This window comes from Corvus kubaryi, unplaced genomic scaffold (genome assembly GCF_017639235.1).
Source record: "Corvus kubaryi isolate FWS band 111438036 unplaced genomic scaffold, C.kubaryi_AGA036_p1.0 37249, whole genome shotgun sequence".
NCBI classification, from domain to species: domain Eukaryota; kingdom Metazoa; phylum Chordata; class Aves; order Passeriformes; family Corvidae; genus Corvus; species Corvus kubaryi.
Window position 1 is genome coordinate 69,199 of NW_024581072.1, and position 10,127 is coordinate 79,325.

A 10,127-nucleotide genomic window follows, 5' to 3' on the forward strand; every position below is an offset into this window, starting at 1 on the left:
GGACATATTTAGAATTAATAACTGATGTAGATTTCTATTTAGGATTAATAGTAGGGTTGTTATCTTATAAAACAAAAAAGGGGAATTGTAGGTACAAAAATGCTGTTAGCGAGGATTTTCTTGTTATTTTCTAAGTCCGTGAGAGACTTTTCTCTCTCACAGAAGAGGTAGCAGGGAATGTAAACAACCAAGCCACCTGCAACCTTGGAAAGTCTTGTTTATGGTATAGTAGAAAAATATTTTGACAACGGATGTTTTAGGATTTTAGCCAATCACCCCCAAGGGGTGGCTGGTCCTTTGTCCAATTAGACTATGAAGAAAAAGTCTATAAAAGGTTTGTAAAATAATTAAATAAATCAATCTTGCTGCACAATTCCTGCCTGCTGGATCTTCTCCTGCTCCTCCTCCCTATGGCTGCAGGACACGGTGATATACCGTAGGAACCAGGCCTGCGGTAATAGTCCCCTAACTTTCCAGAGCTGATGATGAAGAACTGAGGCCTTTCAACCAGCCAGACTTCATGTTAGTCTGATTCCCTGTAGTCCGTATCATGTAAAAATGTAAAAAAACCCAAACTAACAAAAACCAAACAAAAATAAAAAGGACTCAAACACACAAACACCAAAACAAAAGCACCAACCGAAACAAACAAACAGAACTAACAAAGAAACCACCCCAACAACCAACCCCAAAACATGCCATTAGGACTTTGGGGTTTTTTCCTCTATCTTTTAGATATTTAATGCAAAATAGAATGATATGTAAGTTCCTTACCATTCCTTTCACTGCCCAAATTCAGGAATGTAATTAGTTATTCTCACTGTGGGTCTTGATAAGAATTTTACTGTACCTCATCCATGTGATGTGTCCTTTTCACACAATTTCTTTTTGCATATATTGCAAAGGTTTCACACATACAGAGGCACAGCTGTCTTTAACAATTGCTTAGGCAGGTCTTCTTTCTGTAAGAAACAAATCCAAGTGCACTCAACAACTGCAACAAAACAACAGCCCCAGTTTTCATTGTTAGCGTCAGCCTATTTGTGTTTTCTTTGGAGTTCCACATACATTTTCTCTAACCTTTGTGAGATGTATTAATGTCCAGAAGTTATGTCCTCAGCTTGAGTCAGACTCTGTAATGAAAGTTATTATGCCTTTTCTTTCTTGTGGATAGCGGGGTGCTAACTTTGTCCACCACATTTTCCTCTTTTCCTCTTTCCACTTTTCATTTATGTTCATAATTTTATAACAATCATGTGCTGATATTTTATTTGCACATGTCATACGTATCTTACTTGCACCTACTCTACTGCTGTTCTATATTCTTTACCAGGACTGAGCGTGTCCCCGTGACAGCAGAGGCTGACTTTCTGCAAATCAATCTCCACAGATTATGTCTTTAACAACATTTCACTGAAATTTGTTTCCCTATTTTCTAAAATACTAATCATCTCGAAATGTACAATGTAAAAGTTATAACATCAACACTAACCAGCAAGGAAAGTTTCTAGTATCCAGAGACTTAGTAGGTGGTATAGAAACATATCTAACAATTATAGAAGGAACTCAATGCACCTAAACTCCTAAATTATATCACAACTAGCAAGCTGACCAGTTCTGAGCATATTTATGGACTCAGAACATGGGCAGTGATCTTGCTTATGGTGATAAATTGTTGGAGTGACACTTGTGCTTTTGGCTTGCGCCTGCTGAGATTTTCAAAAACTACCAGGTGTGGTTCAAAAATTAGCAGTGGGAAAGGGCCATGTGATTTGCATGCTGGTATTAGCTATGAGAACAGTTAGTCTTTGAGAAGAGAATCAAAGCAGAGTGTAAGCAGGAGCCAAGGCTCTTCCAGATTTAGATACAGAAGAGGCCATAGTGGGAGACAGCAAGTGAGCAATGCTGCAGACATCATGTGAATTAAGTTGCATTAATAAGTAAACCAAGAACCTTAAAATCTGCTGTCCATACATTTCTAATGTTGCATATCCATCTACCTGGTACCTCATTATTTTTTTAATGAAACAACTAATTATTTTCTAGGAAACACATAGATATTTAAAACTCACCATGATTTAGCTAATTAGTCCCTCAACATATCCCAGGGAGCAAACAAATTAACCAGCAGTTTCCCCAGTTAAAACCTGCAATTTTTCTCTGTTTCTTTGATCATTGTAATTACCAAAGGGATTAATGTTATTGGTGCTGTTATTTGACTGCCTTAAAACACCCACATGTGGAGTACAAGGTCATTATATACTAGATGTGTAGTTGATAAATTCATTGGGCTAGCTCAGAAAACACTTTCTTCATGGATCAAGAGAGGCAGGAGGGGGAAGGGTAGAGTGGTGAGCAGTCACAGAGGTGAGAATTTTCTTTCCACAAATTGGTTTTGCATTCTTGCAGATGAAACCTTGCTCCCATTTGTTTGCATGTACATTTCTGGAACCTTTGCATGGAACCTTTGCAGAGACAGGTTTCCTATCCTAAGACCAGTATAACTGTTGTAGTGAAACAATGCCCAAAAATGTCACTGTTGTCCCACAGACTTCTAACTAGCAGCTGCAAACCAACAGTACTTGAGTAGATGAGATGTAGTAATAAGAAATAATTTTATATTTATGCAACATTCTCTTATACAGGCTGAAGGCAGCAGAAGTGCTCTTCTTCTGTAAATACTAACTAACTGGGATTCCTTTTCCTCTTCTTTTCCTTTTATGTTCTTGGATGCAATTTGTATGATTGTACTTTATATCACATTATCTGCGATAATTCATTTTTTTCCTTCAGTTTTCCTGAACCCATTACTTAGGACATCACCATTACATCACAGTCTAGTCATCCTCCTAGAAACACTGAAAAATGTCAGCCCAGTGTTGAAACTGGTAATGTTCAGGGGCCTGATTCCATTCAGATTAAATCTAAGAGAGCCTTTTTATCAAGATTTCATTGGGAGTAATAGAAAGTCTGAGAAACTGGTAGCCCCAGAAGAGCAAAGTGTGTTAGCTGCCCATATGACCCTCCCTGTCCTGGCTCTACCTCACCATGCTGAGGGCCATATGGTCAGTTAATTGAGTATACCATGTTATAGATTTTACATCTCTCCAAATATTGCTAATATAATCCTGAATATTCATAGAAAACTTTTAAAAAGTGCTCAGTAGCCAGTAGGTTGGATTGCAGACAGGCAACAGTCCAGCAAAGGTAATACAAAAAACCAAATATCTTTTGCTATATTAGAAATTTAGGATAGAGAGTTCTTTTTCCCAGGAGCAGATTTCACTGGAAAACAGCTGAGGAAAAACTGTGATCTTCCTTATTATTGTTGACAATTTCCTTACTTTCTGTTTTGTTTGATACCATTGCTTGGAAAGAAACAATTCTTGAAGTTGTTTCAAGATGTTTCTGTGATGAACAGATGTCTGTACACACCACTTTCAGAGGTAACATTTTTAGTCAGACATTTTTATATAACTTTCTGTGAATCTGCATTTCTGAGCAGCCATTTTTTGGGACAAGAACTATATGAAAGGTTTTACCATCTGCTTGTAAATCAGGACAAAGAGAAAGGAATCTTTTTCCCCACAGGGACTTTAGGCATTGCAAAGGATGTTCCCATTTCCTCCCTGCATAAGCATGCAGGAGGTCACTAAATAATCGGCAGTCTGCATGTTTCCATAGATGTGTGTCTGTGCCTGGGTCAAATCCAATCCACATCATTTTTATAGTAGTGTGACATCCTTATCTGCAGCACTGAAGATAATGGGGTGTGTAGGCTGACAATTTATCTCAAAAATAGAGATATTTTACAAGCTGTGTTAAGATTTAGGTGGCCTCATTGTAACATTTGGAATGGAAAATAATAATTACATGGCTCTGTCTGCAATCTAAGACATAGATTGGTCTGCAGTCTAGAAAGTGGAGTTTCTAATGTCATCAGAGTCCCAAGGGCTCTGGCCAGAGGTCTGTACAAATCATGTGTTGGTTTCTGATACGTTTGTGTACAACTGAGGAAAAAATGTGTAACTTCCTATACCTTTAGAGGCTTGGACAGATGGCCATGGTCTTTTTTTTTTTCAAAAAGGTATCTTTCAACAGTTTTATTAGGCTAAAACCAGCCCAGATGATGAATGATGAATCAGAAAAGATGCAAGGGGCAATCTGAATTTCAATCTTTCATGCAACTGTTGACAACTAAGAGGACCTAGACACCAATTTTTCTCCTTATTGGCTCAAGTTTTCTCCCACAGTTGGCCTGATCCCATGTTCCAGAGTTCCTCATTTTTCTCAAACTGATTTTTTTCAGGTCATAATACTTTTATGCTTACTTTAGTGTTCTGAATCCATTTTATAAAGAATTTATGCATGCTTAATGATAATAAAAATTCTTTACAGAAGTTTTATTTATAAAAAAACACTAGCCTTTATGGATATTGCATACATGCAGCTCATTTAAAAATTAAGTCAGCTATTTAAATGTCAAACTGCATCCTAGTTGACTGAGCATTAAATTTTGACTTAAATTACTAGATCCATACTAGCTTTTTACTTGTACTGAACTTGTGCATGATCTTTACTAGAAGATGATCATTATAATTTATACAGAAATAGTCAATTTCCCTTTTTGTACCAGACATAAGCAAAACTTCTGATGAGATAAATACAGGCATGATTTGGATATATTTCCCTTTTTGTACAAACATCTGTTCTGCATCATTCATAAATAAAAATGTGGTTCTGGAATGTTGGGTTCTGGTGGTTGGTTTTTTTCCCTAACCACTGCTAAAAAAAGAGAAGAATTAATTAGTAAAGATGATAAACATTATGCAATACACTATTCCATTACGTGTGGAGCGCTTTCTGAAAAAAAGTGATAGGAGCTCCCAATGATGTAAAATCCCTGGTATTGATAGATAACTTTCCCTTGACACTTGAAGGACCCCCAGTTCATTATTCATAAAGTAAATCCTTCAGTTATGTTTTGGAGTTCAAACCACTTCAACTTTTCTTTGGGTACCATGAAAGTAGTCTTGCAATTTTCTACAGAAATCTGTTCTGCATTTCAACCACAAAATATCCTAGGAGGAGCTGAGTGAAAAATAACTCTGTTCTAATAGACTGTATCAACAAGCATCTGAAGAGAAGCAGTTTTAACAAGGGTTCAATTTTTTAGGTCCTTCTGTATTATCAGTTTGATAATAGAAGTAAATGCAATTATTTGCCCTTTCCCCCTTCACAATACAAAGGTAAAGGAAATAAGTATATGATTTTGACAGCTTATTGTATTGCAATGGTAGATGAAGATTTTATAAATACATGTCATTCCTGTCTGCTTCTCACTCAAGAGTGGATATTCACAATATCTTGCTGTAAGCAGATAACTTGGATAATCTGAATCACTCTTGAGAATTCACTTACTATACAAGGACTTTGAAATAAGACCATGAAAACTGTAGGCCTTAAAAAGATAGATTGTCATTGTCCTCTTCTCTAGGTACCTCTGCTATGACTGCTTTATTCTTCCTAGCACTAAAATCACTACAGAATAAGGAATGTGGAAACTCATGTGGTACAATACTGGGCACGGTTAGAAACAGAACTTCAATCTCCTAAGGACTAATGCATCTCGCTCTGTTATTTACCATGTACTTCTGTACACTATGACAGTCTTATATCCAATCCCAATCCCAGTACTTCCAAATGTCCAAGCATCTGTCTTGGTGTTTGGTGTTTAAATGTTATCAAATCAAAAGTTATTTTTCTGGAACAACAGAGGAGCAGACACAAATAAAGTTTCCTTTTTCCCCAAAAAGTTCAGTAACTTGAGGGCTTACCCAGAGTGTGGGAGTCCTGTGGCCAGCTAACCCTTCAGTCTGAGGCACTTAAGCACTGCCTTCCTCTTGAGGGGTGAGTAGGTGTATCAACAAGGTAGAGGTTGCTGTTGTGTTCACACCCCTTCCATTTTGCATATAACTGCCAAATAGCCTGTAGTCAGAAAACAAAATTAGGAGTGAACATAATTATCTTACCTAGTAATGAGCAACTGACTCAAAAAAAAAGTAGACCTAATTTCCAGCCTCTGCTCTTGTTATTTAATCATTTTATCTAATGTCTCTTTCATTTGCATTCAAGCTGCTGAGAGTAGCTCTTGTTAATTTCTAAGCAGCAAGACCTATGAGATTTTCAAGTGACAGAAGTATGTTCTGCTTGAAAACAGCAGAATATAAACAGAGTATGTGGACATGAGAAGTAGATTGCCCATGCCATTTAGTGCTTCTGCAAATATAACCTTGTTTGTGCCCTATTCCAACAAAGCGTTTTTCTTGTGTATTGCTATAATTATTGTGTATTATTTAGAAGATAATTTGTGTAGCAGTTCATTTTTCAATACTTTAGCAAAGCTCTTCTTGTGCTTTCAAAAATTTTATGATTTGCAAGTGGTTCTTAACAGATGTGATTTCAAATTATATAATTAAAGAAAAATATTTCTCTTCGTGGCACACAAACACAAACATAAGATGCATCTTTTCTTGTTTTCTCCCTAAGCATGAATTTCAGAATGCATCTCTTTAATAACATAATCATATTTTCTGGTAGTGCAGTCTTATATCTATAAAGGGATGAGGAAAAAAAGAAAAAGATGAAAGTTTGAAAAGATCAGCATATTGCTGGGTTCAGGCAAGCTGATTGTCCTGTATTGTCAAACTGAGATAAAAGTCACATGACTCAATGTTTGTTTGGGGGGCAGTTTTTTCCAGTGAAATTTAAGCTTTTCCCTCTGGTTTCTGTTACCCAGATAATACATTTCAGTGCATTGATTGTTTTTTATGTTGTGGTCTGAAAGCTGCTGATGTTAACGAGCTCAAAGAGGTTCAGTTCCTTGCTCTGAATTCTGAGTGATCCCAGAAAATTTGCTAGCCCTTAGCCAAAACTCACTATTTCTTGCTTACTCTTATCTACAGGAATAAGGAATATACAGACAATAAGGAACATACTCTTTATGTACTCATTTATTATTGCAAGGACTACAGGGGTTAATGCAGTATCAAAAGCAATTTTGCTGAGCAGTGTGTACAGGAAGAATTCATACATGAAATGTCAATTCCTAGATTTAAAAATTTCTTAAATCTGAACTGATGCTGCTTTTTTGTTGCACTTGGGTTAACATTATATCATGTTTTGTCAATGGTTTCTTTAGACTTTTCTTAGCTTTATTTTCTACAAGTGATTATATTCTTGCCTATGTTTCTAAGGACCACTTCCTCTTTTTACCTTCAGGACAAATAGAATGATTTCCCTGTAGCATCCAATTACTTAAGGCTCACTCAGAGGAACTAAGCCAGTGGAGGGAGCTGAAACGGACTTGCGTATGAAACCTCAAGAAGCTGACCGTGTGCTATACAATGTGCTGACTAGTAGATAATGCAAAGGATGCCAAAAAGGCCTTTCTCTATCAAACAAGACACTGTACCTTTTACAAAGTAGTGGCTACATATTGCAAAGAAGAGCTTACATTTCTACCTCCTGTGTCATCGTGTATAAGATTTTAGTGACGTTTTCAAGGAGAGAGACAAACAGAAGGTGAAGGTACTTCTAAAAAGCTATGTTCAGCTCAGAGGCTATATTCAGCTAATTGGTTCAGCTTCTGTATTAGAAATTTAGCACTGCTAAAGGGTTTTGACTTTGTTACCGGCTGAGTCCACTTAAATGCTTTTCTGAGGGGCCAGGTTAGAGAGCCTGTACTTCTGCTTAAGCTAACAAAAGGAAAGAATGTTTTCAAAAGTGTGTTTTCGGGATGCTGCTGCACAGACCACCCCAAATAACAACTCCAGAGACAATAACCTAACCTTGGGACTAAACCATTCAGTCCTATGAGGTCTCAGGAAGCCATTACTTTCTCTGTATAAATAGAAGCAACAATAAAAACGCAGTGTAATCTGACCAATTTCTCACATCAAAGCTGACACTTTAATTACAACACTTTATTACAATAAATGCCTCTTCCATCTTTGTCTCTCAGAGTCATCCTTGTAGTCTCTAGGATGTTCTCCTTCAGCTGCCTTTGGCAAAGAATATTCTTCTTCCCTTCACCTCTTCCAGCTGTGAACTACCTGGATTTTAATACAAATACACAGCATCTGGTAATTTTCTAAACAAACCTCATAATGGACAGACAGCAAAACAGGGCTACAAAGGAGGATGCTAAACCTGCAGGTTAGGGGCCAGCATGCCACACAGGTTGGGAGGTGTGACTGGAACGCAAAAAATGAAGTTGCTATGGACTGTAACCATACGTCAGACCTAGCTGAGCTTTCGAATGTTCCTTTCAGACTAATAGTGGAACTTCGAGATTCAAGAGAAGAATTATCTCTTCTTTTTTCTAAGCAAATATGTTCTGCAAGTGAGAAGCATCAAACTCTATTTCTGAGAGACCTACTTGTTTAAACAACTGGCATGTGGATATGTAGTGAGCATGGAACCACCTGAACCAAAATTTTGCTTTAACACTATAGATATTTCAACCTATGCTGCTCAGTTTCTATTAAATGCCTGTTTCCTAACGTATACCTATAATATATTTTCAGTAAATTTAACATGGTCTTAACGCCATCTCTATAAAAGTTACTTACTTAAAAAATCCCCTAAAAATAGACCATTCAGTGTCTCCAGGTTTAAAGCAGATTTTACTGTAAAACATTAAATGTTTATAAGTTTTAATTAAATTCTATTAATTCAATTATATTAGAATTTAATTAAAATTTAATTTTTTAAATTAATAAAACTTTTGGCAGCTTTTTATGACTTTAATGGCTCTTCATTTTTAATGAAGGTGTTTAGCGCTCCTTCAACAGAAAGATCCATCTTTTCCCATGGATGCACAAAGGATTGGTGAACTGCATATAGATACATCTGGCATAAAAATAAAATAAGGGTAAATAATTGTATTTTCATTACCGGCTTAGTAAAAAAAAAAAATTTAAAAAGAGGCATATTTGATTACAGAACATGTCTGTGCTACTGAAATTATGGCTGTAACAGACAAGTGTACATTTTTAAAGAATTTAAGTAGTATGGGCAGCATAGTGGTGAAAGACTTCATCGCTCTGGAATCACCATGGCTGAGCAACCCTGAAACCCATCTTGGATAAGTGGTTAGCTAGTTCATGCTAAGGTCAGTGCATCATGTCATCTCTGCTACTGTTTGCCCAAAGGGTATATGTTAAATAACCACAGGAAAACACCTGGGTGTTCTCCTTATACTTTCAGAGTTTTGATGTAACTTAAGCTTGTGCTCGAGAAGTCATTTGAAACATTGAATGACGTGGACATCTTCTTTCAGAAAACCTATTTTAAACTTAAAATTCTGCATGTAACTTTTCCCAGTTAAGTTCCTTCCTCTGTGCAGCATTCACACTTGCTCTGACAAACACTTTTTCTCCAGTTCTGCTGGAATCAGTCATCCACTCTTATTTCTTTCCATAAGCTTTCTGCTATGGAGTCCATGGCTTCTTTCAGTATCTCCTGTGAAAGAATATTCATTTCAATGGGTAACAGAAGAACTGAGTCTGTAGGCAGAAGAATATTGGAGCTCAGTCTAAGAAGCCTCAGTGGATTTATCTTTCAACCAACTGCTGCTGCTATGTAAAGGCTTTGTGAAAGAATAATTCTTCAATGTTACCATAATAATACTTAAGAAGGTGGAAAAATCCCAACAGTGTGAAGCAGTGTCAAGTCAAATTTTATCAGAATGTTTTAGCTGACACAGTTACTTTTTTGCAAACTTTCACTGTGAATAAGTTTGAAATGCCTGTTTCTATTCCAAATGAAATCAGGTTTTATTAGAAATGTGACAAAATGTAAATAGTGTCATGAAGGAGAAAACCTGTCAGTCCCCAGACAGGCCTGAAAAGCACTAAGGAACAAAAGTTTGTGTTGCCATCTCTTACCACAACATATTCTTAATAAAGTCCTTATCAAATAGAGACACGGCTCAAGGAGTTGCTACATGTGACCGGACAGTTTCCATCTACCCAGTGCCCAAGATGGAGAGCCATAAGTTCAGATACAGGCGTCCAGACTCTCTTCTACACATTTTTCTGACTTGAAAATGGGTCTCAAAATAA

General features: G+C 36.8%; 1 long non-coding RNA gene across 1 annotated transcript in view; it reads right to left on the bottom strand.

Annotated features, from left to right (window-relative positions):
- Positions 1–677: 677 nt before the first annotated feature.
- LOC121662342 overlaps positions 678–10,127 on the bottom strand; it is a 33,896-nt gene continuing 24,446 nt past the window's right edge. The window contains exons 3-4 of the long non-coding RNA XR_006015256.1: positions 5,838–5,988; positions 678–962 (exon numbers count right to left, since the gene is read on the bottom strand). This is a non-coding gene — a long non-coding RNA (uncharacterized LOC121662342). The remainder of the gene's footprint in view (positions 963–5,837; positions 5,989–10,127) is intronic.